General features: G+C 39.9%; 1 pseudogene; it reads right to left on the reverse strand.

The window, feature by feature from the left end:
- The window catches only part of LOC102525920 (ceruloplasmin-like), a 29826-nt pseudogene extending 10867 nt beyond the window's left edge, over positions 1–18959 (reverse strand).
- Positions 18960–22132: the final 3173 nt, after the last annotated feature.

A 22132-nucleotide genomic window follows, 5' to 3' on the forward strand; every position in this document is an offset into this window, starting at 1 on the left:
AAGGGAATATTTCACTCACCATCAAGGTCTATCTTGAGTCCCTCTGCCCCACAGATCTTTCCTTTCTAAATTTGGCTGTTTCCTGGATACCCTGAATTCCCAGAACTTCATATTTTGGTGGGCAATGATGGAGGACATTTTGGGTGTCCATTTCAGATTCCCCCTTGAAAAATGCTCCACCAGTTATCAACCCTCTTCACTGACAACCTCAGCTGAAGAGAGCCACTGCCCTCAAGACTGTGTCCAATGACTGGGGCATGTAAAGGACCAGCTGTCTCACCCCAACTCAAGATGGCTGAGGGCCACCCAGTCTTCTGAATTTCTCACATGCTTGGCTGTGACTGCTATTCAGGCTGCATCTCTGTTGACCCTTTCCCCCTGCCCAAGTCTGCTTCTTTCTTTTTCATTCCATAGTTGTTGATCCCAAGATCACTACCTGCATGTGAATCTTCATTTCAGAGTCTACCCTTTGAGTGTAGAATGCTGAGTGGCCTGTTGTGTAGCGGTGATGCTGTAGACATATTAGCACGTGAGGTTCATTGCTTCCTCTTGGCAGCCCAACTCTCTCCCTTGCTCCCTCCCTCACACACGGCATCTTATGCTCGACTCCTACTTTAGCACTTGAGTTGGAGAGATTGAACAGAATAACTGACAGCTGGACAGGTGGAAAGGTGGGAGAGGGGGCGGCCCTAGAGGAGAAATTGTATACACTGGGGAGTTGTACACAGATTGTGTACACACGGTGCCCCATCCTGGAAGCCAACTCTACTTGCAAAAGGAACTTCTCTCCCAAACTCACTCTTCAGACCCTTCTTACTAGTCCACTGGCCTCTCTCATCAGGAACTACACCTGTATTTAAGACTTAACTATTAGGGGGTGGGTATAGCTCAGTGGTAGAGCACATGCTTAGCATGCACGATGTCCTGGTTTCAATCCCAGTTACCTCCATTAAAAAAAAAATCCTTGTGTGTTAAAAATTGAAAGAGAGAAAAACAAACAAACAAACAAACAAACAAACAAAATAAGTTTGAAAAAGAATGAACATTAGCCCCACAGTCCTGCATAAAAGCTTTGGGGCTTTTCTTTCTCCCAAAGCAGTTACCTGGCTGTGTTGGAACAACAGTGGTATACTTTGTTTTCACTCCATGAGCATGAATAGAATATGGTCTTGAGGCCTTATATTTCAAGACAATATGGAACACCTGACCAGGGCTGAGAAATATTATAGGACCTAAGATATAGAAAAAGGAAATTTGTGGATAGTTGCTATTTATTTTCAATTATGAGTCATATGTCCCCTTAAGTATTTACAGAGTGACTTGTTCTTATTCATTTCCTTAACACTCAGCCAAGGGAAACACAAACACATTTAACAAATGGATCACTGCTGACTCATGAAACATGGTTTTTCCCCAGAAAATGTAGATCATCTAGAATTTTTATAAGCCCCAGCTCTAGAAAACTTATTCAATGAGCATCAGTTAATGCCTATGGAAACACACAATTTAGAAATGGAACACTTTATTTTCTTTCTCGATCAGCCTCATCATTTATGCCTTTTATTCTTTCCCCCTTCCCTGAGTGGATGATTGGGAGGAGCTGCAAGGCCATTTTATTGACCCCGGTGATCATCTTTCCCACAGACTAGAGACCCTTCATTCTACTCTCTTTCCCTTCCATCCCAGGCCAAGAACTGGAGGGATATGATTTGTTATAAATCTTCTTTCTCTTTGGAAATAGACTGAATCTGTGGCTCTAAAAATTCTGAAACAGATGGTTTGGAGATGAACTCAGCAGTAAGAAGTCTTCTTAAACTTACGCTGTCATTACTCAAATCAGATGCTAGATGCTAGCAAAGCACAGCACCTCTTTGTCTCCCATGGTAATTCTACTGTCTCACACACTATGCTTGTTTTTCCTTTTCTATAGAAAGTCGGGGTGGGAGGAGTAGGTTTAAATAATAATAGACTCTATAGAGTTATGTTATTTATCTTAGTACTTTCTGCCAGAATCCTAGTGAAAACAAATATTTTGCTGTTACCAAAAATAAGGGCTCACCCCAAAACACTGGGAGCTGGATAGCACGGACCTCCCTCCAGGGGTTGCAAAGCCCAAAAGGCTAATGAGGAGCCAAGAAGAGTAAGAGTTCCTCCTCACAACCATGTAAATCCACCTTCTCAGGGTCCCACGCCAGAAAATGGCCTCTGAGAGACATCAGAGACAGATATCAGGACCCAAACAAGATCTGGGCGTATGGAAATGCCATGTGACTTCTGGAGACACTATGCAACATGTGGAAATGCCATTTGATGTATGAAGACATCAAGTGACTTATGGAAAAGTTATGTGGGGGTGCTTAGGGGGTGACTTGCAGGTTTCCCAGATGATCTGTCAAGGGTGGAGATAAGGGCTGTAACTTTTCTCACTCCTGGGCAGAAGATGCCATTAAACCTTGACGCTTAAGTGGTTAAACCAAACACTTCTACTGAAACACAAAAAGCCCTCTCCTCACTATACTGGGGTTTTGGGGCTTTGTTTTAATTTCAATGAAATTATCTCTAAATGCTACTTCTGAGGTCCCTCCCACATCCAGAAGTTTTGGATTCTGAGTGCAAGAAGCCGGGTAATATGAAACTGACCATACTAATTGTCTATGGCCTCTTTATTTTCTACTGAATAATCCTTGAATCACTTTTCTTTTCCCAGTAAAAGTGCCTATCTGCAAACAAATTAATATTAGAATTACAGACACCTCCCTCTGTCAAGGTGGAAGTTGACAATATCCTTAATGGATGGGACCCTCTGTAGAGGCTGAGAACAAGATGACAAACCCCAAAGCCAATCTTAACAGTATAGCAATACTTAGTATATCCAGATGTTTCTCATTTCATTTCTTGCTGTTTGATCCGTGAATGTGATGTCATCATATTGATGGTATATGACTTTCCTGTTTTTGGACCCAACATATGTCCCAATATTGTCCAAATACATGTTTGTTTCACTTTGAGAAAATAAAAACAAAACCAAAAAAACCATAAAATTAATTTAGCCATTAAATTAGACAAATTCTCATATGGAAGAACTTCTTATTGAAATAATACAATTTATTAATATCTAGAGGCTATTTTACCTTGAAGAGTAATTCCTTTTTTTAAAATATATATTCTTTCTAGTAAGATTGTTGGATATTCATTGTGCACTTTAAAACCAGTTTTCAGGATGAAATTTTAGTTTTGATAAACGAATAAACAGTACGAAGATAAATCAGAGACAGAAATCAAATTTCACACAGAAAAGAAAAATCACTGTCCTCAATTTGAGGTTCTTAGAAGAAAAATGACAGAAACAAATGAAGACCAAAAACAAACAAACAAAAAAACCCTGAATGATTCCAAATGTTAAATGTAGCTGAAATTATATTTATTCTACCTCAGAAATGCTGCTATCGGATGGTAAAACACACTGGGAAGATCAGATGCAAGAAGTGAGAAGAGAGATGGGGAAAAACAGCACAGAAGTAATGGAGGTACACGGGAAAATCTGAAGTCATTTATAACTGAAGACATCGCACACACATTTTGAAGTTGTTTGTAATTGAATGTATCCTAAATACACGTCACACACATTCCATGCACACACGCCCATCACACACATGTGTACCACACACAAACACACACCACACACACATACACATACACATGGGAGAGAGAGAGACTGGAAGGAAAGGGTGGGGGACTATAGAATAAACCCTGCCCAAGTAGAGAGTGAAGTCGCCGCCATGCTTCTTTACTGGAAGACGTCGCAGTTCCCTCTCCCACGTCCTGTTAGAACAATCCCACACAATTTCCTCAGCCGCGATATAAACAGTCTTCTCCTCCTGGTACTCTGTTGGATCCGGGTTTGGCCCTGAACACTGCCTCACTTGGTATTTCTGTTTCATACCTCCTTGATAGTGCTCTGTGGTCGTACAAACCACATCAAAAATTACTAGAGGCGAATAAGAAAAGAATGCTTAAGGTTTTGCACTCAGACTTCTTTTCTCCACGAAGTCATCTATAAGATATGAATCCCCAGAAGGAATACAGTAAGATAGTTCACTCATTCTTTCACTAATTTGACAAATAGTTATTGACAAATAGTCTTTGAGCCAGACATATTTCTAGGCACTTGGGAAACATCCATGAACAAAGCAGTTAAAAATTCTTGCCCTTGGAGTTTATATTGCAGAATATTATAGAGACAAATAAACATAGTAACTTTTATGTATGTTGGAAGTACACTTATCACCTGGATTAAGGAAAAAAGTAGAGTAGTGTAAGGAGGATTGAGAATTCTGGATGAATGTGTTGGGGGAGAGGGGCAGCGAACAACATTTTATAGGATGATCAGGGTGAGTCTTGATGGGTGGGTGACATTTGGGTAAAGATTCAGAAGAGGTAAACGGTGGACGTAGAGGAAGAGTGATCCAGGCAGAGGAAATAGGTAGCAAAGCCCCCAAGCTGAGGGTCTGCCTTGTGTATCTAAAGAGCATGGAAGAGGCCAGTGTGTCTGCAGGGGAGTGAGCAAGGGAGCGAGTACAAGGAGACCAGACTGGTGGGGAATGGAGGACAAAGTCACCTGGGCCCCTGTGGGCCACTGAAAAATCAGTACTTTCACGCAGTGAAATGGGGAGCCGTTGTGTGATTTTGAGTCCATGAGTGACATGAAGACATCGTGGCTGCTGTACTGAGAATAAATTAGAGTGGGCAAGGGTGGGAGGAAGGAGAACTGTTAGGAGGCTATTAAAATAGTCCATGAGAGGTGAGGAGAGGTATAGCTCAGGGACAGAGCACATTCCCAGCATGTCCTAGGAGGTCCTGGGTTCAATCCCTAGTATCTCTGTTAAAAATAAATGAATAAACCTAATTACCTCCCCTCAAAAATAAACTTAAAAAAATTTTAAAAAGGAAACTGTTAAAACAAAAAGAGGAAAAATTATAAATAAAATAGTCCATGAGAGATAACAGCGGATCAGAGAGTTAGCAAGTGAAGTAGTGAAAGGAAGTTGAAGGCAGTCAGCAATACGTCAAAACCCCCGAACAATAACCACAACAAAAACAAACCACCGCAACAAAGAAACGCCAGCCTGGTTCAGACCAGTGAATTCCAGCCGTCCTTTATTTTGGTAATTTGATGCCCATCATGTTCTGACTTCGCTTCTTAAGATTACCTTCATCAACACTAATATTCTCTTCCAACTCTGCACCCATTTCTGTTGTTGCTGTTCCTTATTGGGAAAGGTAAGTGTGAAGATTGATAAGAAAGAGAAACCTCCAGACTCAGAGGGTTTGAGAATGAGAATTTGTTTAGAATGAAATGATTCTCGTCTGGCACAATGCCTATTGCCTACTAGCTGCCTCCATGAGTTGACTGCGGGGGATACTGTTTAAGAAAAAGAGTAAAGAGCGGGAAACTTTTTTTTTTTTTTAAGTCCAGGAAAACATCTACAGTGGACAGGAGAGGAAGAAGTGGGTTGGGGATGAGTGACAACTTGCCACTGAGTGAGTGCTTACAGCAGGGAAAGAAAAAGCAGTGGAGAAAGATCTTTCTTTTTTTCTTCCAATTGTTTGTAATCACAGGCTTTGCTTGCAAAGTAAAATTTAAAAAAATTGAAATGTGAAAAGTGTAGTCACGTGGATCTGTAACATCACAGAGTTAAGATACCAATCCATGGTTTCTATAGGGTAATTGGTTTATTGTGTAGCTGGTATTGGATTGGTGCCAGGAGTATTTGACCAGGAAGGATTTTGTTTTCTTGTTTGTTTGTCTTTGTTTGTTTGTTTGTTTTGTGAAGGTAGAGCTGCAGAATAAAAGAAGAAACTAACATTTTACTGAAAGTCTAACATATGTCAGGCACTTCATTGCACCACATCTATCTCATCTGATTGTGTCTATTCCTTTATATGGATTGTAAATTATTACCCTTATTTTACAAATGAGGGTATTAGGTTCAGAGGGGACAGGAGGCTCTTCTGATCCCCATAACAATTCCTTGAAACATGGTGCCTTTAAAAAAAGTTGCCAGCAACAATCAATCCCACTGAAGTCAAAACATTTCCCTAGAGAGCAAAGCTAGCAAGAGGAGGAGTCAAGAGGGGAAGGTAAACACAGGAGGAAGAACTGGGAAACAAACAGACAGAGCTTAAGAAATGCAGCAAGTAACAGAGTGAAAACAGTTCAAATGCTTCAAAGCATCTTCATTGTTTTCAAAAAGTATGGTTGATTTAGAGCCTGGAGCATGTGAAGAGAAAACCAGGAAGGGCTGAGAGGATTTTTGTATACAGCAAAATGATAGATTAATGCTCCTAGAAGTTAAATAAATCAGGGTAAAGGTTTACTAAATGCTATATAGTTAATCTCCTTGTTTTTCCTCCTGTACAAACAGAATATTCAGTGCATAAGAAGACATTACTTCTTTATACTTTGGATGTATTTCAGGCTGATGCAGAAGATCCACAACTTACCTGTGGAATCAGGTGTCATAAGAAGTGTTTGGGAGCTGTGAGGAAACAGTTACAGTGTCATTCCTTGCTCCTAAGGTAGTGAAATATTTCCTGAAAGATACATCCCATGAAAGTCGTTAACTGATCCCATACTAAGAACGTGTCATGAAGCGTTGTCTCCTAAGCACATATCCAGTCCAGGCAGATTTCCATACCTGAATCCATTTATGGCTACAAGACATTTGTAACACAGAAGAGTATTTAATTTATTGGTACTTTGACATCTCTTGAAATTCAACAAAGGACTTATCATAAAGCAATTCATTTATGTAAGATCTCAAGGCTATTCAAGTCAAATCCTTCCTTTCAGATTTGAAGAAACGAAGGCCAGGGAGACTTATTTAGTGTCATTAAGCTAATGAATGGAACTGTTAAGACAGAGTCCAAGTCTCCAGATTCTAGACCAATCCTTTTCCCACCACATGGTACAGTCTTTAAAAACCAACCAATCAACAAACTAACTCAACAAACACCCACCCATCCACTCCACTACTTTGGCAATAGAGAAATACATGATTTTTATGTATCACATTTAGCAATAGTTAACACAGTGTATTGCACCAGAAAGGCATCGGTAAATATTTGGTAAATTGAATATAACATAATCACCCTACTAGGCAATATTTTGGGGAGCAAATTATATTTAAAGAAAACATGAAACATATTAGCCAACCATTGAGGGGAAAATGTAAGTCTGTCTTAAACAACCTGTAATTTTTTAGGCCTAGTGAAATTAAACAACCGCCTAATGCATTTATCTTATAAATTAAATGTTCCTCACAGTACGTGCTGTTAGACTCTTGGAAGTCTGGATCTTCTCTGTCCACTTTTTTCAGGATCTGTGGTAAATGTCCTGTTATTTTTGTCTAAAAGATAACCTTCATTTTCATCAAATATTGTGGCAAGCAGGTAGCATTGTTTATCTATTCCCTTCTGTGGATGAGAATAGAAAAAGAAATAGACAGGAAGTGTATACGGTCTGTATTCAAAGTCTAGTCAAATGACTGATCTGCATACAGGATTTCCCTTACAAGGGGATTTGTATAGTCCTAGAAAATCTGATCAATTGACTTCCCCACTTAAGAACATTTTATATAAAGGCATGAATCCCAGTGAACGGATTTACCCCAGAATTAAGAAGCTGGGAGAAATCTCTACGACTGTTTTCATGTAAAGCTCTTACTCTAGGGAGCCCCTACATCTTAATTCTGTAAAATGAAACTATATAATCACAGATATTTGTAATGCTTTTCATAGGATGCTTTGTAAAAAGTAAGTTAAACACAATGTTTTCAATTCTAGAAAGTCTGTAGTTTCAGGGTTTATGAAGAAATTGAATATGTATATTTTTGGATAAAATATAAAAGTTATATTTATTGTAAGAATGATGAGGCTATATGACTTTCATTGTATAGATGAATATAAATAATAGCCATATTTTAAAATAAAATACACATTCAATTACATGTTAATATTGGGGGATTTGTAAGGTTTTATTATATATGAATTACAAATGCAGAAAAGAACTTGGATATTAGGTTACTTGTGAGGGGGAACAAGGGAAATTCACTCGTTAAGCATTTAGGGGGAGGGCTTAGCTCAAGTGGTAGAGCGCATGCTCAGTACCCAAGAGGTCCTGGGTTCAATCCCCAGTACCTCCTCCAAGCAGAAATCAATGAATAAACCATATTGCCTCCCCCTCATAAAACAAACAATACAAGCATTTATTGAGTACCTATCACATGTCAGAGAGGTGCTGCAATTGTTAGCAAAAAGTTAGTAAAATCTTATGCATGGTTTCAAGTTACTTATAGTCTAGTGGGAGAGACAGGCCAGTAAAAATAATTGCATGGCTAAGTGTTCTGACAGAAACACACACAAGGATCTACGGTAACCCACAGGAACTTCAGTTAACTTTAGTTAGGGAATATTGTTTGAAGAGAAGGAAGGGATCCCTGGTCTGAGTTTTTATTAAAAAGTCTCCCCTTTTTGCATATAAAATGGTGAGGAAAGGCCCTTCCAGACAGAGAGAAGAAAGACACAATCAAAGAAATGTGAATTAGCCATCCTTACTCCGGGACTGACAAGCTAATTCTGCAGTTTAAGACCAGAATGGCCGGTGTAGGGTGGCCAGGGGTGGGCTGTGAATCTGGAGGGGTCAGCAGGGTCCAATGTATTGCCTCCCAAGCCAACAAATTGTGGGATGATTCTAGGGTGGGAAGTACTGTGATCAGATTTGAAATGGAGGGATGTGGCGCTGTATGAAGCAGGATGAGAGTGGGGACGAGACTTAGGAGGTTCCAGGAATTCAGAAAGAGATGACGCGGCCTAAAGGCAGTGCTATCGGAGAGTTGTTCACCAGTGTTGGAGTTCACTAATGTTGGAGGTGAGAGAAAAGGAGTTGCTGATGGAGTTCTAGGCTCAGTAGTGTCATTAACTAAGAGAGAACAGAGGGAAAGGGGCTGACGTAGAGAAGGGCGGGGCAGGCGGTGGCTGTCCAGGAGGAGATGAAGAATCAAAACAGTCAAGTGGAATTGGTGTCTGTGGAATCTGCCAGGGTGGGTGTTCACTGGGCAGAGGAAGACACAGGTCTGGACTGAGGAGAGAGTAGAACTGGGAGACTTCAGCACACAGAAGGCGAAGCTGCCCGTTGTCGCCTTGCCTGTCCCCCGAAGTCCTGTCTCAGGCAACCTCTCTCCAAGGCACACCTGGACACAGGTCCCATGACTCACCTGTTCGCCATCCTCTCCTAGACTTCCATTCCTGCCCACGAGGAGAGGCCCCACAAAGCCACTGCTGGTGTCGCTCCCACGATTTATGGAGGAATAGTAGAACCAGGTCAGGCAGTCGGGATCCGCGGAGGTGGGACCTACATCTCTTGAAACTTCCCACGTGTAGATGAATGTTGCGCCAGGATTTACATGTGAGGAGGGTGAAGGGGTACCTAGGGAGAGCTAAGCATTTGTAAAAGAGGACCCAGGACGAGAAGTACCCAAGTCTAGACTGTGAGATCTCTGAGAGAAGGGACTGTGTCTTCTTCATCTTACAGCCCTTTGGGTGACAGTGGACAGGGGCTGGAGGACTCACTCTGCCACAGTAAGTACACAGGGCTGTTCCGATGTGAAAAGCAGGCTGCGCAGTGACTTTAGGAGGAGTTTGACTTTCCTGTGGACTTTAAGTTGCAGGATGGCTTGCCTGGGCCTGCCGTGAGTCCAAGGACTCACTGTCTCCCCGTGTTTTGTAGAAGGAGCCCTCAGCGCTCTGGTTGTAACGCAGTCCGTGGGGCTGAATGCTGAGCGGCCGGGCGGCGTTGTTGTAGAAAGTGACCTGGAGGGTCCGTCCCACCTCTGCCTTAATGACGGGGCCTGGAAACCAACAGTCAGGAGCTGCCCTTGGTTTTCGTAAAAGTTGTCATCAGACTTGTGTTACCTGCCTAAGTCTCTTCTAGGAACAAGTTAAAGGGATGCTGCCATGAGTCAGAAGCGTGTCCAGCCTCAAGAGGTCTAGGTGGTTCACGGTCTTAGAAAGTTGCTTAGGATCTTCTGGATATATTCATCTTATTGGATTTATAAGGACCAAAAAGGGCAGTTTAAAATCGGGTGAATCGGCATGTCTTGGTTTCGTAAGGTTGTAAGATGGCAGCTAGAATCTCTGAAGCTGTGAGTTGGTTAATACTATTTTGATTGCACAGAATTTGTACAAATGGTGTTTCTAACCCCAAAAGCTCTGAATGTAATTTTACCAAGGATTCCAAGGTGCTTTTCTCTTGCCTTCTGTGTTTGGAAGGAAGCATCTATGTATTCACGTAAACTGCTTTTTTTGTAAGTTCCTCCAATTCTGGTTGCGCTTTGTTCAAAATAGAGCTGGGATTCACTGGGCAGAGAAAGTGGATACACACAAAATTTTTTTTAATTTACAGGGATCATACGAAAAGAAAGCAAGAATCTATATGCATCTGTTTTAAAGTACTAGTAGTTTAGTTATAAAAACAATGCATGCTCATTGTAGAGAATTTGGAAAATAAAGAAAAATACAACAAAGAAAATTAAAACTGTTATAATCCCACCATCTGTCAACATTACCCATGGATATCTTTTCAGTCTTTTGTCTATGCATGTGTATAAAAGTATCTGTGTCTGTCTACCTAGTAATTTATCTTCACATTTTCTTTTGGAATAAAAATTTAAAAGACATTATGTCTGATTTTTCTGAGGCAGATAACAACAAACAAAAAAGCAATTTTTTAAAACAACTGTACAGAGATGCTAGACTATTGAGAGAGATGCCATTTTTAACTTTTAAATTCTATCATCATAAAATAATGGAGTCCCCTGAGAAAAAGTGTTCCCTAGCAGTGAAGTGGCAACTTGCAGTGCTGAAACATCACCAAATTTCCCAGCCAGGAGAATCGTGCAAGCTGAAAGAATCTATTAATTCATACTTATTTTAGTCAATATAAAATGAGAGCTGGACATAGTTATGAATCTAATTTTTGCTCTAAGCCCAGATCTCCTTCTCACAACTAATAAAAACTTTCCATTACACAGATTGAATGATCTATCGATGTGCTTCAAATGTAAGAAGAGAAAATATTCACTTGGTATAGCATTCTTAGTTTTCTTAAATTTTCTGTGAGTGAATTAGAAAAAAAATTAAATACTATGGGAAACATTATTTTCTAATGGTTATAGAACTTGATATTTTCTGACAGAAAGCTTTCATTCAATAGATCAAAAGGATTAAAACTCCTGGAATCTTCAAACTGGTAAATGTATTTAGCAGTTGGATTATGAGAAAATTTTTTTGTGCACTTTTAAAAGCTGATGCTGCAGACAGGTAATTTAGCCTTAGTCTTTGGTTATTAAAGTAGCAATTGGTAATATATTCTTAGGTATTATTGAGTAAAAAATATTCATATGATTTAAGGCTGTCACAGGACACAGTTCATTATACCCTCAAATCTTAGCAGGAAAGAACAAATTACACATGAAGAATGTTTTTGAATTTTTGTGAAATTGCTATTGATCACACTGTCCACTGTGTTGTTGAATGTCTTATAATTAAAAAATAAATCCATTTTAAAATTCAGTGCTAGGAAAAAGATGAGTGGTATATTTTCCTTTACATTGGCTGCCAAGGCATTTAGAGAAAAATTTTGTGTAGCAATGACCCTTATATTCAATATTTTCCAATTATTGATATAATTATTTTCCTATCTTTACTTTATCAGTATCTTTTTATTATAAGATGCCTAACTCCTTTTTAGGAATAGCTAGGTTATGAAAAAGTTCAATTATCTTTATTTAACTATAAATATTTTAATCACTGAATCATTACCTTCCAGCTTCTGTCAAAATTTTTTTTAGTGAAGAAACCTACACTAGATGGAACACAGTTTCAAAAAATTTTCCTCAGCAGCGATATAATAATGTACAATTTGTGTCCCAGTGACATCTGTTGAAGGTTTTTGGCAATTTTGCCTGAATACTCTCTGAAAAACAGTAAACCCAAGTAGAGAATATTATTGAAACATTAAAACATTTTTCTTAATCTAGATATAAATATTTTAAAATTTTTGCCAACAACATTGCGACTTTCCCTTCCTTTGAGAAATTTGAGGTGTTTTATTTATGGAATCTGTGTAAAAACCTAAAATGTATGAAACAAGTACAAAAACCAGGATGCAATGATGAATGTGAGAGGAACACATACAGAGAATAATGACCAACCCTGGACCAGCTCCTGTGTGAAGATGGCACCTGCCTACCGAGAGGAATCGGGAAGTTTGGCCAATAACATCTCCCCTTATGAGTATGAAATTGTCACCATTAATTATTGTGAGTTAGTTGGTTTATTAGATTAGCTAGTTGGCAGGCAGGAAGAAAATCAAGGCAGGTACATTTCCATGTGAGGGCATCACTGCAGTGTTTTGATTCCAGAGCCCAGTTGGTGAGAATGTAAATCAATATAGGCTTTTGGAAGGTAATTTCTCAGCATTTGTTAAAATTACAAATGCTTCCATTTAAAAAAATAATTCACTTCTTTGTAGTTAACCAAGACAAATATTTTCACATAAGTGTAAAGATACAAATAAAGAGGTGTTAACTATAATACTGTTAGTGAGCCAAAAAAGGTGAAAGCAATTGAAATCTCTATCAGTAGGCAAATGGCTAAATAAATTAGGATACATCCCAAATATGGAAACCTGTACAACTGTGTAAAAAGAATGAGTTAGAGGCAAGGGGAATGTCCTGGAAAAGATTTCAAGACATACAGATGAGTGAAGAAAGCAAGCTGCAGAATAAAGGAAAACCTATTACATAAAAATAATACTCTATTTTTAGGTTAAATAAATAAATAAACACCTATTATATGTGATGTGATTTACATACACAAAACAAAATATAGCTTTGTATTTTTATTTCTACATGTTCATAGATATTTTATGAAAATGCATAGTAAACAGGTTTGCAAGTGTTCACACCAAACTGATTATGGTGATTACTCTCTGGGAGAGAACTGGGATTGTGGTGGGGTGGGGTTGGACTAATGGTTGTATTCTCAAACCATTTCTCCAATGACAAACACAAAATCTGTTTTTTGCTAATTAAAAAGTTTTTCTTATACATATATGTTTTTAATTGGAGTGTAGTCATAAATTTTATTTTTATTTTTGGGGGGTAGACAATTAGGTTTATTTAATTATTATTATTATTATTATTATTTTATTTAACAAAGGTACCTTGGTCATGGGGCTTGAACCCATGCCCTCATGCACGCGAAGCATGCATTCTACCACTAAGCTATACCCTTCCCCTTTTTTCTAACTTTTGTAGTGTAAACACTCCCCCTGTGGCCAGTATGAAGCTGCCAGGAGTTTACCAGCTGGCTTATTGAACTCTCAGCTCTCTTGAGCTCTGACAAGGTGGTTCCTATTCACCACCATAGCAGACTTTCACTTTTTCTGCCTGCTGCCCCCACCTAATTCTCTCTCCCTCCTTCGCTCCCTCCCACGCTCCTCCCTCTTTTCTTCCTTTCTTTCTTTCCAGTAAAAGTCTATTCTTCTATTCTTACAATTGCTAAAAAACAAACAAACAAAAAGACCGTAAGAACATTTAAAAGATGCTGTAAGACACAGGGAGAGAAGAAACACAGGAGAAAGCTATGGAGTTCATCAACCCAGGAGGCAGTCTTTCTGCAGAGTTGAGGAAGAAAGACCTGGCTGAAGGCATCATCTGCAAACGAGGTAAATGGGAGGAGTGAGCCTGAGTGTACATTTCAACCTGAAAATACTATTGCTTTCTAAGTGAGAATCTTTATCATTACGTTCTGTCCTTGAGTTACAATAGTGATGTGTGGTTCTCCTTTTTCCTACCGCTCTGGGAGATACACAACACGTAGCAAATCCTGATAAATACTTATTGTTTAGTTGTTTAAAAATTAATTAAAGCATGATGCTAACCAAAGTACAGGACTTAAGAAAAAGATTTTGATTAGAGAAATCAACCCCATTTTGTATAATAAAAAGGTCTTCAGTTCTAATAACAATCATGTTTTCTGATTAAAAAATAAAACATTGACATGATTATATGTAGAGTATGGTCATATCTAAGAATAGAAAAGACCAATAACTTCATAATGGGCCATCCAGTCATTTAATGCAGAGTGTGATTAAAGAGGGAAATGAAGTGACATAAAGAAGTTTACTGAGTACTAGATTAGAATTATTTGGTCCTACATAATTCCTGCCTCTCATAGGGTTTTGGGCAAAGGTTTCAACCTCTTGAAATTTGTTTCCTCAATTAAAGTGTAATAACACCTGCCTGATCTGACACTCAGGGTTCTTGTAAGGTTCACCGGTTAATGTCTATAAAAGAGTTTTGTTGCAAAAATGACAACAAAAAACCCTATATACCCCAAAGGGTTTATTATCATAAAGTTAAAAATATCAGAGACCTGGATTCTAGTCCTGGCTGTGTCAGTGGCTTTCCAAAAGGCAATCCTGTCACCTCCCTCGATGGCAGTTTCCCCATTTGGAAGATGAGGCGTTTGTAATGGGTTATAGCCTTGGGAGTCCCCTGACCCTGCATGATAGAAAAAGAGTAAATCCCTCCCATGTGTCTGACAGCCCAGCATCCACTCTCCAGCGCCCTGGGCCACCATGAAGGCATCTTCCATCGAGGCAGGGAAGATGGTAACGGTGTCTTTTCTGTGATTCCGAGAGATCAAAGTTTGTCCTTGGAGACAGATGGGGTGTGTGTCTGACACATCAGCCATGCCAACAAAATACCACTTGACCCTGACCTCTGCAAACATAGTAAGACTGGGCAGATTTCCATACATGTATCCATTTATTGCTGAAAACAAAGGTGTGTTAACCTATGAAGCGTGTTAGATCAGGGCCACGTGGTGTAAACTCCATGCATTCCCTCATCATATAAAACTGGCACTGTCAGCATTGTCCTCCTGCATCACCTGCGACAGGGTTTGATTTGATTTTCTCCCCCAAAGGGAGGCCATAAGCATCGCTTCTGATTAAAAGTGAGGGGCACACACATTTAGAGGCAAGAGGAGGGAAAGTAAGCTGGAAGACAGGACACAGGGAAAAGGGATAAAGAACAGAAAGAAGCTAAGCTCGTGGAAGAAGAGAGTGAGGGTGAAGGTGACTGAGAAACTAGGGCATCTTTTCAGAAAAGTTCTGTGTAGAAACACATTTCCATAAAATACCTGGTCAATTGTATTTTTGTCCCTCCATAACATTTTATTACCTTAAAATCATGTCTCTGTTATGTTTTCACCATCTCCTTTTGATCAATATCAGACTTCAGAAAACAAATGCACCGTCCTCACTGTCCTTGCTGTGAAACTTTGGAAACCAGCAGGATCGACTACCCTGCCTTGCATACCCACCAGCACGAAAACCTGGGAAACAGAAACTCACCTAAACAAACTCAAATGGAGGGAAATCACTAAACAGCATCACAGAAGTTAGAATTATAGGATATAATGAATGAGAAAGTTCTTTATAATCTTACAGCACATGCGATTGCTCTCCTGGAAGCCAGAATCACTGGCATGGACTCGGCCAGATTCAGTGTATGTATCACTGTTGTCATCGATGTGCCAGCTATTGTTCTCATCAGTTGTAGAAAACAACAGAACATAAGACTCGTTGATATTTGTTTCTATCTCTCCATCCAGGATGCCTGGAACAAAGAGGACAGCAAAACCTCTTCTTTGCAAAAATAACTCTGGCTATAAAATAAATTAGTGATCCTAGCTGATCCCACTCAAAATATTAAAGTAAAATCTTTTACCTCCACACATAGGACCCTAAGAAACTGAGCATGGAAAGAACAGGCAGACATCTTCTCATCTTCCTGTTCCCCCCACCCTGCAGATTCAACACTTCTCTGTAGGAGGGAAAAAAGTGGCAGAATTTTGTGTGGCTGTGGCTAAAGTGACCACTGTCTAGCGTCCACCCTGCATTATTGGACTTGAACTGAGGCAGTGGACCCAAGATCGCCATCTAGTGCTCAGAGTCCAAGTGGCAATGTTACTTTTCTTGACTGGAGAATCAAGGTCAAAGACAGGAAAAGAGAGCCCATTTGATAGAAAAATTCTAGTAGAGGAGTGAGGTAGACCTGGCATATCTTGGCTGGCTCTATTGCTATGATGAAAGTTTTTAAATGTTACCTCTTTTACAAGTCAGAATTGGTCCAACAAGTCCCAAAGCCACATCTTTTGGAGTGTCTATGTGGGAGTGGTACATCCTTGTCACGCAGTTACTGTCATTGGGACCAGGCCCCTGATTTTCTCCGACAAACCACCTGTAAGTATACTCTGCCCCTGGCTCCAGCTGGTCATCTTCCTCTTGCAGGCCCGCTGTATTATCAGGATAGAGAGTGCCTAAGAAACATAACCCACGCTGTGGTCACGGTAACACTGGACCACGCCATTTTGAATGTGACTCATACTTTGTCCATCAAGTTGTGAATGTATGCTGATTTTTATTTTTAGAATAAAGCATGCATTTCTCCCCTCCGCTCACCCACTTCTTGTCTCCCTAGATCGCTCTTAGTTGATTTCCACCTGAATGCCCAACTTGGCCAGTTTGTAGACTAAATTGGAAAGAGTCAGGCCTTATATTAATAGACTATCATCGCTTGTATTGATGGATTCCACAAATATTTACTGTGCACCTACTATGTGCCTAGATCTTGGACACATATTTCCTTCACTACAAATCAGACCTGGGACCCAGGGCAGCAAGAGGCATCCATGTTCCCTGTGAGCTGCCCACTGGACTCTGGAAGTGGCCTCTTGATTAGCTGACATTACCCCGAGACCACCTTAGTTCTGAACCTGGGGCCTGCTTTCCTTTTTTTTTCTTCTTCTCCTAGAATTTCGCCTCCGCTCTCCACCTCTTGAGGCTAGAAGCTGAGAACTACAGATAAAATGCCTTCATTCAAAAGAAGACTTTGAAGCCTGAAAAACCTCTCATTCTTTACCATCTTTTGAGTCCACCCTGTTCCGTGTTGAGCACAAACTCTATTTGTTAGCTTTCTCTTCCCTTCCTTTTGCCAACACCATCAGGCAGCTGCGAGTATAGGTATTTAGGAGAGAAGACAGTGTTTGGAGAGTAACAATTTCACCTGACATTGATGTTTTCCAAGAAGCTGGTCCTCATCCAGTAGGAATGGAAATGAGATGAAGGCGAAACGGTATGTCTGCCCACCTAACGTTTAGCTCATGAGTGTCCCCTACCCACCCCCACCTCCCAAAGAAAGGATTTATGTTTGTGAGAGAAAATTGTGTTTTCTTTCCCAGGATTCGCACAAGGGTGGCTACCCATTTCAGATGAGAAACTGAAGAACTGTCTTGGTGGGGAGGGTATAGCTTGGTGCTAGAGTGTGTGCCTAACATGCACGAGATCATAGGTTCAATTGCCAGCACCATCATTAAAAATAAATAAACCTAATTACCCACCCCTCAAAAAAAAAAAAGAAAAGAAAAAAGAAGAACTTTCTTGGACATAAACATTAAAGACATCTGAAGTAAGAGTCTGCGTTCACCCCAGACTCCTCCTAGCTCACAGTGCTGATAGGTTCATGGTTACTTTGCTTCTCCTGAGGCTTTGGGCTCAAATTCTTCATCAGCAAAAGCTCAGGAATCTAAGGAAAGGGGACCCACTCACCTTCATTTTATTTAGTGTAGGTGAGTCCGTGAGGACGGAAACTGTACATTCTTTTAGCAAAATTTTTCACATGTATATAAATGAAGTCTCCAATCTCTGCCTTAATTATTGGACCTAAAAATCCCAACCAGGATGGTTTTCCAATGACCGTTTGAAATGTGTCATCCGTATACTCAAAATACAAAGCTTTTTTAATAAACAGGTCCTGTCCTATCTTGGTTTTGTTGTAGATATATTTGTGACTGAAACTCTCTGTAAAAAACAGAGAACTTTAACAAATTTTGACTAGAAAGAAAATAGTGTTGAATCAACTGAAACTAGATGTGAGAAGCTTTACAGCCTAATTTTATAGAGAAAACCCAGATGCTGAAGAAAATCTAGATGGAATCAAAAGTAGTGTAGTAGGCAAGAAGGTTGGAGGGTCTGGTGAAGAGGTCAAATGCAGTATAGCAGGTAATACGTGTGGCATTTTGGTTTAAAAGACTTACCACGTTCTTTGTGCTAAACCACAAAATGGCTTCTAACCCCACTTTGAGGTTAGATCGATTCCTACAATTCAGGATTGTTTACACATTTAAATAATTTGTGGATTTGCTGGTAGAACTGGGGCATTTTGGCGGACAAACATAGTATATCAGAACCCTCTCCCCCAACCCATAACCTCTAGATTTCCTCACCCAGTGATCTGAACACAGGAATCAAGAAGAGAGCTACAATTTTACAACCTCTGCCATTGATTCCGTATCAGTAGAAAAGTGTTGTTTTCCATGTCGAGGACCACTCATACAGAATCAGTGACAAACACAGAGTTAGAGATGGTCCCTAAAATAATGTGTCATGAAGGCAAGAGAGGCAATAATCCCCAGAAGGAGCAATTTCTGATTTCTATTAATGGCTGTCTTCCATGTCATGCTTATACTAAAAAAATCAAAAGAACTGGTTCCAATAGCAAATATACCCTTAAAAGGTCAATCATGGAAAATTCTTCAGCAGCATTTTATCAATAAGTAACAAATACCAACGTTTGTTTCTGATAGCAACTGTTTCAGTGCAAAGGTATTACTTACTGATCCGAAACAGACTTCCTGTTGAGCATATTTGTACCCGTAGGAGCATATTTCCAAGCAGTTTCTTTAATGCCTATGTTGTAGTGCCTATCTATTGTCCGACCTGGGGAACTACTAAAACCCAGAAAGGTCAGTGGTAAAAGGACATTCATGTTCAAACCTTGAGGCTTGGAGAGGCTACCTGAGTGATGCTTGCCTTCCATTTAAAATCTACACCTTCTTCCTTTATTTGTGTTCCTTTACATAAATCAGGGTTACATAAGAGTTCTTCATGCACTTTATCTATGTCATTTACATTCCAAATGCATTTCTTTTTCATTTGTCAGGCCAGGAGAAATGTTGCACAACACACACAATATTGGCTCTTGATCCAGTGTACATTGCGAGTTTGGAGCTTCCTTGAATTACTTTTTAGATGGGCTGCTCGGATCATCCATCATCCCCTAACGATCGTTCTGTTCCTGAATCATCTCCAGTCTTGTCTAGTCTACAGACATCCCCTTCTCTCTCAGTTCACCATGTTACTGAGTCAAGATCTTTTGCCCGACCAGCAAGTCAAACCCTTTGATACCGAGGTATGCAGCAGAGAAAAGATTTATTCTCAAGGTAGCCAAGTGAGGAGATGGGAGGGTGGGTCTCAAATCCACCTTTCCAAAGGCGAGAGGCTTGGAATATTTATGAGATACAGAAGCAGGGTGGTTTGAGGCATGGGGAAAGGTGGCTGGAGGCAGGAAACAGGTGAAGTAACCATCATTCTGCGCAGGTGCAGATGAGCTCCATGCTTCTTCATGGGACATGTGTTCAGAAAATGGTGGCATCAACATGTTCTGAGGGAGGCATTTTGGCCCTCTGATATCAAGAGGTCACCTATCAGACACTCCAGCAGGCCCAGTTGAAGCGGTCTTAACTGGTGCGAAATGGATGAGAACTGATTCTGAGTTCTTGAAAAACAACTGGAACTCACATCTTAAGACTTACATGGATACAAACGATCATGTACAGAATAGATAAACAACAAGGACCTACTCTGTAGCACAGAGAACTCTATACAATAACCTGTATGAAAAAGAGTATGTGTATACGCACACACAGACATACATTTATGTATGTACACACAATTGAATTACTATGCTGTACACCAGAAACCAATACAATACTGTAAATCAAAAAAGAAAAAGAAAAAAGGAAAGAAAAAAAGACTCATATGTCAGAGATACTATCCATATTGGGGTGGGGTGGGCTGAGAAGGGAGCATTTTGATACACCGTCCAAGCCACGTGAAGCTTTGAGAGTATGCAATTTTGCAAGAGCAAAGTGCAAGGCCAGTTACCATTTTCTCAAAACCGGACAAGCTAGTTAATATTTAATGAATCGAACTAATAACTGTCTTCGGTTTCAACTAGCTAAATCAAGTCCTGGCAATTAACTGCACACGGTTTTGTACTGTTTAGATTTTTATGTGGTATTTTATTGACCCCCTAATAGATTGTAACTCCAATAGATTAAGGACCATTTCTTTTTGTTCTGTGTATCTCCTAGAGATACCAAGAGATAAATGTTAGATTTGGGGAAACAAATAGAGTGCCTTCGTCAGGGTGACCACAAGTGAGACAAGGAGGAGGCATCTTTACCTGCCATTGACCTCTGCATCGCTGCATACGGGGGTATCTATTATGATTAGGGATTGTCTGAGACTTTCCAACTTGAAAGCCACAGTGGTTTCAGCAGTCAGAGTGGCACTCTGATTTAGGTTGAGAAAGCCACAGTTAGAAATACTAAGGCAGCATAAATATGGCAGGTATTGTTCTCCAGCTTGGCTTTTATTCCTCGACTGCATGTCTTAGAGACATCCACATATCACTACCTAGAGGTCTACATCTTTCATTTTAATGGCAGCATATTTTTTTCTATTATGAATGTAATTCATTTATTTTTTAAAATGCACAGAATCAAGTGTATTTTTTTCTGGGTATTCATACAGATAAGTATGCATACTTAATGATGTTGTATATAAATGCTATTGACAATACACAGAAAGCTTGGTACTTTAAAGCTTTAATTCAAAATTGAAAATAAATGGTCATAATAATATTCACGAAAAAAATGCATACTTAAGGAAATGCCCCAAAGGATACATAACAAACTAAAAACAGCTCTGAGAGGAAGAGAGAGGATTATTATATTAAAATTTTTATAAGGAAAATGTATTTCCATATTATCTGATTTTAAAAATCAACCACATATTTGCTTTTTTTTTCTTTTTTTTGCATTAAAAAATAATGAGGCTATATACCTTCCTTATAAGCAACAGTTATTAAATCTAACACAGGCCAAAACGTCTCAGCTGTCATATCACAACGTTTTCACATTTGTGAGTCCTTTGGTGAGTTTTAAGAGGAAGTTAGGGAAACAGCCCACTGCCTTGGTGGATTTTTATGTCACAGACAGATGTTGGAAGAAATTCAGAAAAGCTAGGCCTGGAGGGACCACGGTAGGTGGAGAATTCACCCACAGGAGAACCTCGAGGAAGGGATTCACATCTGGAACCCTTTGGGAAACAGCTGAAAGGGGAGGAAAGATCCAGGTCAGACACGGCAGGTTTCACAAGAGAGGAGTTAAGGATGGGGTCTCTGGCCTCAAGAGGAGACCCAGCTGGATTGGAAGAGTCGGATGCTACCATCTCACAGATTTTGCTCCGCTTATGATGGAACCTTATACCTTTTCCATCACTGTGGCCTCAACCAGCTGCTGTAGAAGGATCTACTCATCAGGCAGGGGGGCAGGATCCCTTAAAGTGGGCTTTCAAATGTCCCTTTATCCCCAAATCCTATGATTTCCCATCCATCTCTTCCTTCCAGGAACATTAATCTTGCTCTGGATTGTACATAACAGAAGACAATTCAGCAGGCATTTTTCCCTCAATAAGTACCACAATAAATTCAAAGAAGTCTCATGTATTCACGTCAAACAGATCTACCTGCAGAACCCACTCCACTTGTTACTAGCTATGTGATTTGGGATGAGTTGCATGATCGTTCAGAACCCCAGTCCCTTCCTATCTGTAACATGAGAGTAATAATAGTAATTAAACCCCAGGGCTCCTGTGAGGAACTTATCCAGCCTGACACACTGTAGGCATTCAGGGGAAGTTAGCATCCTCCCCCCAGACAACAAAAATAGTGTTAGTACTCGTTCATTGTTCATTTGTTTTCTTCTCAACAAATGACTAGGACTGGCTTCCATTTTGGGGAAGTGGGGGTGGGGTGGGGAGCACCCTTTCTTAGGTAATGTTATATTTTATGCCTCATCAATAGGGAGGTCATGT

The sequence above is a fragment of the Vicugna pacos genome, chromosome 1 (genome assembly GCF_048564905.1).
Source record: "Vicugna pacos chromosome 1, VicPac4, whole genome shotgun sequence".
NCBI classification, from domain to species: Eukaryota; Metazoa; Chordata; class Mammalia; order Artiodactyla; family Camelidae; genus Vicugna; species Vicugna pacos.